This window comes from Notamacropus eugenii, chromosome 5, assembly GCF_028372415.1.
Source record: "Notamacropus eugenii isolate mMacEug1 chromosome 5, mMacEug1.pri_v2, whole genome shotgun sequence".
Lineage (NCBI taxonomy): Eukaryota > Metazoa > Chordata > Mammalia > Diprotodontia > Macropodidae > Notamacropus > Notamacropus eugenii.
The window spans coordinates 328,002,280-328,015,632 of record NC_092876.1 but is presented as its reverse complement, the minus strand read 5'-3'; the positions used below and the strand labels follow the sequence as shown (position 1 = coordinate 328,015,632).

At 40.3% G+C, this 13,353-nt stretch overlaps 1 long non-coding RNA gene across 7 annotated transcripts in view; it reads left to right on the top strand.

The window, feature by feature from the left end:
- Window positions 1-13,353, top strand: part of LOC140506395 (uncharacterized) — a 162,454-nt gene that overhangs the window by 143,074 nt on the left and 6,027 nt on the right. For 5 of the 7 annotated variants that reach the window (XR_011967912.1, XR_011967913.1, XR_011967914.1 and 2 more), the window contains 2 exons: window positions 5,197-5,309; window positions 9,973-10,027. This is a non-coding gene — a long non-coding RNA (uncharacterized lncRNA). The remainder of the gene's footprint in view (window positions 1-5,196; window positions 5,310-9,972; window positions 10,028-13,353) is intronic. The other 2 variants (XR_011967915.1, XR_011967918.1) reach the window with 1 other exon arrangement.

The following is a 13,353-nucleotide window of genomic DNA, read 5'->3' as shown; positions in this document are numbered from 1 at the left end:
AGGAGGAACTTTTCACTGTCCTCTTTCCATCTTCTCTGTTTATAGGGAGGGGACCCACAGGGTGCTGAGGAGGTGGGATTGTCAGAATGATTTTATTTTGCAAATTAATGAGTTTCTGGAGATTATGAAGTCCAGGAGAGGAGCCATCCTTCCATCTCCTTTCTCCATTATGGCCTGGAGTGGAGAGAGGTGACTAGGGAAAAGGTTTTTAATCTAGCTCCATGACTTTTGAGTTGGACATTACTGAAAAATGACTGAATGACAACGACACTTTTTGTTGTTTTATATTATCATAAAGTTTTCAAAGTAGAAAAGGTTCTGGTTTTATAGTCAGAAGATCTGAGTTCTATCCTTGGCTTTAATACTTAGAAGGTATGGAATTATAGGGAAGCATTTAACTTCTTTGATTTGCTTTGATTTGTCATATTTTGGTTTCTTTACAATCTTATGGATTTTATTTTATATGTTTAAAAATATTTTTCTGACAAGGAATTTTTATGGCTTTACCAGACTGCTAATGAGGTCAATGACAGAAAAAAGTTAAAACCCTCCTGACTAGAGTCCAGCCTGAAGGCAGAGGCTGGCGAAGAGCAGCTCCCCTCACATGAGGGCAGGGACCAAATAAAGTGAAAAACTAGTTTCCTTCAGACAATTACCCCAGTCACTGTTAGATTTGTATCCCTCACACTTAGCACAGTGTCTGGCACATAGTACTTAATAAATTCTTATTGATTAATTTATTAATTGAGACAGAGAGGACAGTTGAGGTAAAGCACAGAAAACAATCTTTGTATATATTCTCTCATTTGACCTTCAGAGCAAACTTTATGGGGATAAGTGGCATAAATATAACCCCATTTTGGCATAAATGGCATAAAACCCCATTTTACAGAGGGAGAAGCTGAGGCTCCGGTAGGCTAAGTGATTAGCCTAGACTCACACAATTAATAAGTGGCAGAGTCAGAAAGAACTCTTCTGATGCCACATCCAAAGCTATTTCCATTATACCCCACTGCTAATCCCTATGCCTTTTCACTAGTTGCCTGCCGTCCTCTTATTAGGAAAAAGGAAGAGACCTGTAATTAAACTGGATTCTAGAGAGACCTCCCAGACTCTTCTGGGAAGGTCAGTCTGACTTAAAGAGAAGGAAGGGCCTGGAATAGAACATTGTTACAGGAATTCAGCTTTATTTATTTTATTCATTTATTAATCCATCTATTCATTCATCTGTTTATTTGTTCATTCATTTATTCATTTAAGCACAATACTTCAATGCTAGGACATGGGTGTTGTCAGTCAGTGAAATTCAGTCATCTCTCCATCTGCCCCTCTTATGCAACAAAAGATTTTAAAAAGATGGTTATCACAGTGAGATTGTACTTCAGGAAGGCCCAATTAATGGAATCCTTTGAAAGAGCAGCTGACTTTGAGCTTGGCATTCTCCTTCCTCCAGCAAACTTTACAATTTGGAGGGAGACAAAAAAACAGTTTTTTTGTTCCTTCCTTATAGTTTGTTTCATAAAAAAATTAGCTGAGTTATCCAAATTAACAAGATTTGGAAGAAGATGGATATATTATCTTTCATTTCTTCTTTTTAAAAAGAGAATTAAATGGATTTTGTTGAAGACTTGTTGCATTTCTTGAAAGAAGATTTGACCAACTTGTCCATAGGGGAAGCCTGAATGACATAGTGGAAGGGACATTTCCTACTGACCCCAGATTCTGGGATCAGAGGACCTGGGCCTCAGTTTGTAAACAAGAACACTAAAAGTTATCATCTGTAAAATGGAGAGGGTTGGTATACGTGGCTTCTGAGACACCTTTTGATTCTAAGAGTTAGATGCATTCTGGTAGCAGCAGTATAAGTGTAGTGACCGCATAGGTACAGTAAAGATATTCTCCACTCAAAACTGATTCAGTCTGAGGGCAGTTAGTCTTTATCTAGTTAAGGGTTGGCGGTATCTCTGGTGGCTCTAGAATAAGCAAGATACACATTAGTCAAGGCAGGGGTGTGTGCTGAAGAACATGAGTTCTGTGAGCTGAAAAGGAAGCCATCCCTGCCCATCAGGAGCTGAGCTGTAGAGAAGACCAGATCTCGAGTGTCTGACTGAGTGGCTTGTGCAGCTGAGATTCTTGTGGGCGAGGGATACCTAGGGATATGAGGACACCATAAGGAAGGAAAGAAGTCAGTGTCTTGCAGTGTTGGGGGTGTGAGTTACTTTGGCCGCAAGTACTTCCTAAATGCGTACTCGTTCTTGTCGCTGATGTGGTGTGTAGATGTGGAGTGTGCCCCAGCTTTATGGGGAGAATGTTTTCTTCCTATGCTATGATGCCATAGCAGTAAATGACTTTGCTTTGAGTTAATTGTATCTTATTCATTGACTACTAAATGTAAGGGTAGTAGTAGGAGCTTGTGAGCTATAGTTTTAAGAAGCTATGCTCCCCATTTCCCCTCAGGACACAATCTGTGAGCAAGAAACAGGGGAATGACCCAGAGGGATGTTAAAGTCAGTTCTGAACCTATTGCTTCTAATTCTAAAGTCTAATATGTTATCAATGACTGGTTACTGGATACTTGTATTTCTCTCTCTCTCAATTCGTAACACAACACTTTGCAGATAGCAGGTACTTAATAAATGTTTGCTGCGTTTAATAATGGGGTCAATTTCTGTTCAGTCCAGTGAACCCAATCTATTCCTGAATCAAATTCTCTCTGTGGTTCCCTGAGATTCCCATTCTGTTCTTTCCCAGGATCTGAGAGCTGTCCTGGTAAGTCTACCCAATAGAAGACTATACATCTGGTCTGGTGTAAACATATTACCTCCTCTGATGGAATATAAGCTCCCTGAGAGCAGGATTTCTTTCATTTTAATCTTTATATCCCTAGCCCTAGCACAGTGCCTGGAACATAGCAAGTGTTTAATATGCACTTGCTGGTTGATTGGTCTTTCACTCAATTTCAGCTCTTGGCTTTGAAATTACAACAGGAAGACCTTCCTGGTACCCAGCCCCTATAGAGGAAAATAATAGCTTTCTCTAACTTCTCCCTGTCTTCTGAGTAGCTTCTCTAGTTACCCCTTGAATGATTTTCCTCATTTTACTTCTCCTGAGAGAGTCAGAGGTATCACAGCTCATCTGTGAATTTTATACATAGATACACAAGAACATGCACGTGAAAATGAAAATCATGTGCTTAGGCACTTGGAGTAGCAGGAATGAGGTAGAGAGGATTGTGATTAATTATATAAGAACAGTCCAATGAGAAGCCACAGCTCCTTAGGGTCCACACTCAACACAACCTGTGGGATGGGAAGTGGGGGCTGGGAATATGTGCCTTTGCTCAATCATATCATATGGCTTCTCCAACCCATAGGATGATTATTGTGCAATCAAGTTAAAATGGACATCAAAGGCAGACTTGAAGGGGAAAAAACCCACAAACCTCCCCCTAAAAAAACCTAACATTCAATCTAAGGCAAGGTTTGTTTGTGTGAAAGTGGAGGAGAGGCTGTCTTTCTCGCTTTGGCTTGGTAAAGGGAGATAGTGGTGTGAGCTGTTTGAATTTATAAAAGTCTCAGTTTTTTTCCTTTAGAATCAGGGGGAGGAACCATCTTTCTTTCTCACCCGCTGCCTACGTAAGTCATAAGAAAAGAAATTGAATTTTTAAAATAACCTTCCTTAACGAGTTCTTTAAATGATCTACCTGTTCTTCTGCATATATGCCTGATCTACTCAGTTATTGAAGATCCTTGAAGCAGGGGACCTTAGGTATTTACTATTTACTATTTACCCTGAGGACAGTTTTGCTTACAGGGTTGGAAAGTGAATAGGTTTTATAGGAATCGTACCCCTGCCCTCCATCTCTTGCCAGGTGGGTCCCTTGATCTTTCTTGAGTACTTTCACCACCTGTCCTGTGGTGTGTGCCCCCAGTGAACTCTCAGAAATGTGGGACAGAGTCATCTGCAGGTTCTCTCTGTGGGCAAGGAAGAGGGCACCACTGTGATCCAGAAGCAGGTTGTGGAGGGCAGGCACTTGAGTTTGAAGGAAAATTGAAAAGCAGAAATGAGGGTAACCTCGAGAAGTTTTGAACTTCACAAATTGTCCAGTTCATAAAGCTCCCACTGACCAAGTCAGAGAAGTGCAGCAGAATCAATCATCAATCAATAAGTATTGCTGAGTACCTCCCCTAAACTCTGCTTATCTAAATTTTGCCGCTCTCCCAAGCTTAATCAAGTGCTCTGTACACAGTAGATCTAATAAATATTTGTGGACTACTAAGTTCCATAGCATAATGAAAGGAATATTTGGAGTCAGGAGACTAGTGGATTTGGAGTCTTTCTCCATCACCTTGCTCATTTGAGCCTAGAATGCCGACCTCACAGAATTATGGTGATGATCAAATAAGTTAATGTAAGTATAGAGTTTTATAACCAATGCTAGTGATGGGATGGTTTACTTTTTGTTGTTCAGTCATCTGTCAGTCACGTCTGACTCTTTGTGATCCCATTTCGGGTTTTCTTGGCAAAGATACTGGAGTGGTTTGCCATTTCCTTCTTGAGCTCATTTTACAGAAAAGGACACTGAGCAAACAGGGTTTAGTGACTTGCCCACGGTCACACAGCTAGTAAGTGTATGGGGTCAGATTTGAAATCAGGAAGATGAATCTGATAGTAATCATGGTACGATGGTGTCCAAATGTTAGATTTATTTCTAAGTGCTGTTCAGAGGGAGGAGAGGTCAGTACTGGCTTCAGAGTTGGGTAAGTTTTCCCAAAGAATGGACAGTATTTCCTGGCTGCTAGAGGACACACAGGATATTGATAGCTGGAGAGGAGTCTACAAGGCGTTTTGATAGTGATAGGAGTTATTGAATCATAGATTTAGAGCTGGAAGTTTCTTTAAACAACATTAAATTCAACTCCTTAACTTCACAGATGAGAAAATGAGGGCACAGAGAGATTAAGTGACTTGCCCAAGGTCACACAGTGTGTCTGAGGTAGAGTTTGAATCTGTGCTTCCAAATCCAAGGCTATTTATTTCCAACTATGTGCTCCCTCTCACAGATGGGGCAGAGGGATCGAAGGGAGATTAATAAAGGTGCAAGGTGGGAACTGAACTGGGAAAAGACAGAATGTCAAAGAATCCCAAACAGAATGAACTCTTGTTTTATATTGTGTTTTTTCTCCTTTCCACTAGAAACTGTCAAACTATCATTGAACCATGAAACCACAGGTACTGCACTGGGAAGCAAAACAATGGGACAGAGCCCTCCCACATGCTCAGCATCCCACTAGATGGCACTGTTGCAGGTACTATTCTCCTTAGAATCTCCTTTGGTGTTTGTTGGGTGCACCTCTGTGGGTGTGTGTCCTTTTGTATGTGCCCACTTTTGTGTGCATTCGCGTGTGTGTGTACGTATGCCTTTGTGTGCCTCCATGCATATCTATGCATGTGCCTTCCTGTGTGCGTGTTTGCCCTTCTCCATGTGGGACTCTAAGTATCCCCATATCCTCTCTCCGTGCAACTATGTAAGCGGCTTTGCTACTTCTATCCCCTCATCAGAAACATTTTGTAGATCTTTACTACTTATAAAGCTCTCCTGCAAAATCTTTTTTAATTTTTTTCTGTGACCCATCTATATTTTCTGGAATTCTAGTACCCAGGACTAAAAGTCTCTAATTCAGCCTGGCAATCAACTAGTCAATGAATCCCTTGCTCTGGAGGGCCCAGGATAGTGGTCAGCATTACTGACTGCCTAAGTTTCTCTTGTTGGTCTTACGCAAACCAGCTTGTGGGAAACAAGGTATTGAGTCAATCTTTTAAGTAACATCCATGTTCTCATATGCAAAATCAGCTAATCAGCATTAGCTCTGTCTTTGTCTCTTATTCCATACAACCTTTCCAAAATTTGAAAGGGGGCACATCTTTATATTTTGTTTCTTGGCTATAGGAACTTAATGACCTTCAAAGATCCCTTTGAGACAAAGGCCCATCTTTTTAATACCAACATTTAATTGTTCAATGCCTGTCATAGAACTGGCAATGTCCCATGCCACCAAAGTCATCAAAGAATTTCAAAGGGGTATCATACATTTTGGTGGGTATGCATGGGCTTCAACTCATTACAAACAAGGAACTGCAAAGAGTAGGAGAAAAGGATGCCATTGAAGAAATATAGAATTAAAAAACAAGAGGAGGTGATCATATGATGAGAGTGAAGGAATAGTATTTGGAAAACCTAAGTGCTTCACTGATGTGCCCAAGGTCACAAGAGGAAGCAAAGAAGGCACTGAGCATGTTGGGTAGAGTTCCCTGTATTGAACCTATGGGAAGACCAGGATAAGAACTGCTAAGGAGAGACAGAGAAATGGATGGGTTGCTGCTTGTATTGTTGGAGGGCATATCCACATTAATAAGATCACAGACACATTTGATATTTTATTACTAAAATTAATAAATATTACTCTGTGTGCACTCTCATGGTGGTCTCCTGGGAGCATATAAGAGGAGAAGAAGCAGTACCTACCATCAAGAAACTCACAATCTAATTGAAGAGACAAGACAAAGGAAGCAATTAAAAACAATAGAAATCAACGCATACTCCGAAGCAAATGAATAATTTAGTCTTGAGGTGCTGGGGTCTTGGACTAGGGGTGATCACTGTGGGTCTGAATAGGAGGTGGGATTTTAGCTGAGAATTAGAAAGAAAGCTTCTTTACAAGAAAATAAATTATCAAAGAGAGAAAAATCCAAACTTAGAAGAAACCCCATCAAGAGTGAAGACAAGGTTCCTCATAGACCACTTAGGTAACATCAAGGTTAGGCTGGAGACAGGCCTTCACAGGCACCAGATCAAATTGTCTCCAGAGGCTAGAGGTTTGTTTTGTTTGTTTGTTTTCTTTTGGTCTCCTTTCACTCCTGTTTGTGAATGTTGTCCTTGTTGTGTATGGAGTGAAATTCTTCTATTTCTTGTTTCTCTGGAGGCTCTAGATCTTTAGGTTCATAGAATGTATTACTAGAAGTGACTTCAGAGGTTGCCAAGGCACACTTCTACAGTTTATAGATCAGGAAACTGAGGCCCAAAGAGGTTAAGTGATTTGCCCAATACACAGTTGGTTAAAAGCCATAAACAGGATCTGAACTCGAGGCCTCTGATTCTAGAACCAGTGATTTTTCCATTTTTATCCTGTTGTTGAGTTTTTTTTTCCAGTCATGTCTGATTCTTCATGACCCCATTTGGGGTTTTCTTGGCAGAGATGCTGGAGTGGTTTGCCATTTCTTTCTCCAGATCGTTTTACAGATGAGGAAACTGAGGCAAATGGAGTTAAGTGACTTCCCCAGAGTCACCCAGCTAGTAAGTTTCTGAGGCCAGATTTGAACTCAGAAAGATGAATCTTTGTGATTCTAGGCCCAACACTATCCACTGTGCTACCTAGCTCTCCCAATTTACCTTACTGTTTCCTTATCTAGGTTTCTTTTATTCTTGTCCTATTGTCAACATCGAGACACATCTTGTTTAGGGACATGTTTTATCACCAGTTAATGCCCAGGCTCTACTTTCCTTGGCCCCAGCTATCCTTATGATCTAGTTAAATAAGAAACATCTTTTCCAATTGGTTTTTTTATTCAGCTGTCACATATGAAGAGGGTTGGGGCATACTGTTCTTGGGACTGTGCCTTGGTAGAATATTCTCTAAACAATTCAATTCAGTACAGCCTAATCCAATGAAGATGGTGTTGATGATAACAGACATTTAGACCTCTCCAAAAAATGGAATAGGCATCTTGGGAGGTAGTGGGTTCCTCTTCAATGGAAGTCTTCAAGCAAAAGCTAAATGATCACTTACCAGGTAGGTTGTAGAAGGCATTCTTCTTTAGATATTAGGTTGAACCAGATGGCCTTCCAGCTCTGAAAGTCTAGGATTATGCAGCACTTTAAGGTTTGCAAGGCACATTACATAAATTTCTCATTCTGATCCTTTTAACAACAATGTGAGGTAGGGACTACAACAATTATTACTTACAAGTGGCAGCTAGGTGGTGCAGTGGAGAGAGCACCACTGCAGGAGTCAGGAGGACCTGAATTCAAATCTCACCTCAGACACTTGACATTCACTAGCTGTGTGACCTTGGGCAAGTCACTTAAGCCCAATTGCCTCATCCTGGGTCATCTCCAGTCATCCTGATGAATATCTGGTCACTGGATTCAGATGGCTCTGGAGGAGAAGTGAGGCTGGTGACCTGCACATCCCTCCCTCACTCAAAACAAAGTCAAGTGCAAGTCATATCATTATTTCTCTGATGGTATGGTCTTCTTCAGCAACGAAGGACAAACACACACCCCATTTTACAGATGAGGAAATTGAAGCTCGGATTAAGTAACCTGCCCATACAACATAGCTAGTAGATGTCAAAAGAGAAATTTGAATTCAGAATTCACTCCTGACTTCAAATCTAGAGTTCTTCCCACCATACCATGTCATTTCTCCCATTCTATCTCAAGCTAGTTCAGCCCAGTCTACACGTCCTAATTGAGGAGCTACTGTACTATGTGTTTAACACCATCTGTAGGGGTATAAAGGTCCCTGCCCTTAAGATATTTGTAGTCTGATTTAGGAAAATCAGGAAAAACTCATCTTCCTGAGTTCAAATCTAGCCTCAAAAATCTATTAGCTGTGTGATCCTGGGTAAGTCACTTAACCCTTTTTGGCTCAGTTTCCACATCTATAAAATGAGCTGGAGAAGGAAAGGCAAACCATTCCAGTATATTTGCCAAGAAAAGGGGGTCATGAAGAGCTGGACACAACTGAAACAACACAATAACAACAACATAGTGTTTATTGGTCCCTTAAGGGTTGCTATCAATCATAAGTGCTATTGAGAGTGCTATGTGTTGAGATAGTGAGTAAAGAGTCATGAAGAAGGATGGGAATTGAGCTGGACTTTGAAAGCTGGGTAGGACTTAGATAGGTGGAGAGGAGAAGAAAGGGTATTCCAGATAAGAGAATCTTTAAATGAGAAGAGATTGTGGAGGGATTATGGCAGAGCAATGGTCTGGACACACTATTGGGGAGTTAACAAGTATGCCAACTCCACCTCCTCATTCTTCTCTGCCAGCACTAGAAGACAGATAGAGATGAAAGGAAAATTCAGTTTACACTTAATTCAAAGGTACTGAATAAATTTTGGAGGAGGAAGCACATGATGAAGGAGAATTTGTTAACAATGAAATGGGGCTCCAAAGGGCACAGTGGAAGGTGGAGCAGGGCAGAATAAAGACTGGAGCGTTATAGGACTATAGTGAATAGTAATGAGAATGATAGGAAGATGATAGAAGAAGGGGTTATATAGACGTAGGACATTGTGCTTAGATGACAGAGATTTAGAAAGTAGAACATTAGAAGGAAAGCTGGGGCGGGGGGGGGGGGGGGGTAAGCCAATATCCCATGGGCAAATGGAATACTGAACAATCAGGGATCAGCAATGGAGAAGCTCACAGGCATAACTCTGACCTTAGGCAAATACTGGTCCAGTGAGCTGCTGTGTATAAGATGGCCAAGAGAAATGCATGGAACATTCCTCACCTTGGTGATGCTGTTGAGATGTGGCCTTAGTAGAAGATCTGGTTTACCATTTCTAGCTGGTTTGTTTCATGATTTCAACCCTCCAGGAAAAATATCACCTAGTGGTCAAGCTTTGATTGTTGAGTCTCTCTAAACTTAGCCAGGCTGACTAAACCAGTTACTAGGATCATACTTGAAGCCCTTCCAAATGGGTAGAACATGTCAGTTCTTGTACTGTCTTGGGAAAATGCCTCTGATTCTAGAACCAGTGATTTTTCCATTTTTATCCTGTTGTTGAGTTGTTTTTTCCAGTCACGTCTGATTCTTCATGACCCCATTTTGGGGATTGTTGGATCAATATACTGACTAACCATTACACCAGAGGACTAATGGTGGCATTTCTTTTGAGACAAACAGAGAAGAAGAGAAAGATGGGAGACAGAGAGAAAGGTGTTTCACACAAGGTATGGAATGAGACAAACTTTTTTGCATATGGCAGATTGTGGATTTATTTAATTTGATTATAAATAACTATGGATGTTTGTTATAAGGTTTTTTTGTTTTTTTCTTTCTCACTGGGGAAAAGGAGGTGAGAGGAAGAGAAAATAAAAGTTTGGTAAATGAAAAAATGTAATTACAAAAGGAAACCATAAAAAAAAATGTGGTCTTAGATGGTGCTAAATATGCCTTGCTCAACACAATTGAGATTATAAATGGAATTTAGCTATGCAATGTAGCTATGACAAAGTGTGCTCTTATCAAAATGGTTTCAGTGTCGTCATTGTCAAGAGTCTGTCACCTCTGGTGTTTTTGAATGTGTTTTTAAAGATCAATGATGAGATTTATTACTCATATGGCTTATTTTCATCTTTTCCTTTTTAATAGCATTGTCTTTTCTAATTATAACTGTGTCTCCATTTTGAAGATTTTCATGATTAATATAGTAGAACTCTGTTATAACATAGGTACTATGGGACAGGACTTACATGGCCTCATAGAATTTCAGAGATTTCAATATCCATCTAGTTTAAGAGCAAGGGCATCATGATGCAGCAGAAGGAATAAGGGGACTTGGGTAAAATCCTGCCTGTGACCTTGGACATTAGCCTCTCCTGCCTCCAATAAATCTTCCACATAGCCGGGAAATTGATATTCCTAAATCACATGTCCAGCCATGTTATTCCCTTGTTCAAGAAGCTTCTGTGCCTTCCTATTGCTTCTAGGATAAAATAAAATATTTTCTGTTTAGCATTAAAGGCTAATTATACGATATTTTCCTTCTTGAATTCTTCATTCCAAGCCAACTGGCCCAATCGCTGTTCTCCATACATAGCCTTCCATCTTGTCTCTTTGCCTTTGACCAGATTATGCTCTGTGCTTCTACTGATCTCTTTCATCTGTCTCTTGGAACTATCAGCTCTCTTTAAGACTCATCATAAATACATCTATCCAGAGGTCTTTCCTAATTATCCCAGTTGTCAGTGTCCTCCAAACTAATTTGTATTTATTGAACATATATTGTTTCTCCCAGTAAAATATTAACTTCTTAGGAGCAACTATTGGTCCATTGTTGACTTTGTTTCCCCAGAACCTAGCATAAAGTAGATGCTTAATAAATGTTTGTCCAGTCAAACTCTTCGAAACTACCTTATGATAGGAACCTACTATACTGATGCTGTTGATGATATTTTAGAATATTAGAGGATATTATTAAGCCCTTTTAATATTCCAATAGGAGGAAGCTAGTTGGTTCATTGCATAGAGCACTGAGCCTGGAGTCAGGATGACCTGAATTCAAATCTAGCCTCAGACACTCACTAGTTGTGTGACTCTGGGCAAGTCACTTAACCTCTGTTTGCCTTAATCCTCTTCAGGAGGAAATGGCACACCACTCCAGTATCTTTGCCAAGAAAACCCCATGGATAGTAGGTCCACAGTCACAAAGAGTCAGAGAAGCCTGAAGAAACAACTAAACACCATCCCAGTACTTTCCTTAAGGGTTAAGATCTGCAGACAGTTTCTAATCTTGGAATTTTTTCTTCAATAATTTGATCACAAACTATTTTGTCAGTTAGGCCACCAAAATTTCTCATAGAGATTAGTTCACAGACTCCAATTACATACCTCTTGATCAGTTTTCTGGGCATTCTGACAGGAATAATAGTGGTCTGCCACAACATTTATCAACAGGTCGAATTTCATCATGAGAGAAGGAATCATTTTAGTTACAGTTCCAGACCCTAGAGAATCAAAAAGAGCATTTGGAGTAGCTGTTAGACTCTCCAGCATCCCCTTTCATAGGGCTACACCCAATGGAGTTTCCTTTGGTCCTCCCAGTGTAGAATTTGCTCAACATACCAACTGTCTTGCTTTTGGCCAAAGGCTTAATGATTACTTTGATTAGTTCAGCCTCTCCAAAGTCTTGTGATGGAGGTTAGGATTGTTTTCCCCCAATTAGCAGTTGATTAAATTTCCATGGCTCCTCCTTGATCTTTTTGGCCTGCCCATTTGAGCTGATCAGAAAGGAGTTGTTTTTTTTTTAAGTGGTAGTAATTACATTCTACATGGTAAGACTTGCCATCTCCAGGGTTGTTAGGAAATAGAGTATTCATTCTATCCATTTGGGACTGGTGCCCATAACATTCGATAACATATGTTTTGGATGTTTAATACTTGGATCCCCTCTCATTCTTGCCTTAGGCCATCAGAAAGTCACCTTAGGTTCTAGGTAAATTGTGGGTTGGAATCATCTCCAAATCCATCTCATGAGGGATAATGTACTTGAGGCAGATAATTTGTGCGGTGGATAGTGTGCTAGTGAAAGAATAAGGAAGACTTCAGCTTAAATCCAGACACATATACTTAATAGCTGTGTGAACCTGAGCTAGTCAACTCATCTCTGCCTGTTTCAGTTTTCTCATCTGTAACATGGAGATGATAACAGCACCTATCTCTCAGGGTTGTTATGAAGTACATTGAAAACTTTAATGTGCTACATACATGTTAGTCATCATCATTATTACTTTTACATGCTAATGTGTTTTTTTTATTAGTCAGTCAGAGGACATGCTTAGATAGAAGCAAAAGCATTTAGTGAAGTATCTTAGTGAGAAAAGAACAAGAACACATTCGCCCTGTGAACTTGGACCTCATTTTCCAGTAGATGCACATACTCTCATTTGCAAGAGTGGAATTCACATATTATCTCCCATAATGGACATATGTGGGGCCATTCATCTGCATGGAGGGGTACTTTTGCAAGGAACACACATGACAAGAATGTATATGTGGAAGAACAGTTACTCATGTTTTTGATGATGTGGAACTGATCACGTTTTCTAGTGATGTTATTACGTGGCTGGTTGGTCCTGCTCCCTGCTTGGTATTTCATCTTTGCTGTTTTCCACCAATCATCATCTCCTTTCCAATATAGCCATCTTCGGGGTTTCTTAATCATCTGGCAACTATCCACACGGAAGACTGTGATTAGTAAACCTCTTTTTTTAGGGGAGGACCAAAACTCTTTCAGTAAGGTTTCTGCCACTTGCACCATGCGTTGAAGATACGCCTCTCCTTTGTAGGTCAGAGATACAACTTTTTCAGTCAACTCTTTCATCCTCTAACTAGGCTTCTTCTATATATCCAGCTGTGGTACTATCTTCAGAACTCTTTGCTACTCTATCTAGCACCCACTTGTGGGTGCTTTGGTCAATAAGCATGTCCCCTGCACAGAAAGTCTTCATTTTCCCCTAATAGAGGGTAAAGCTTTTCCCCTCAGACCAGGCTCACA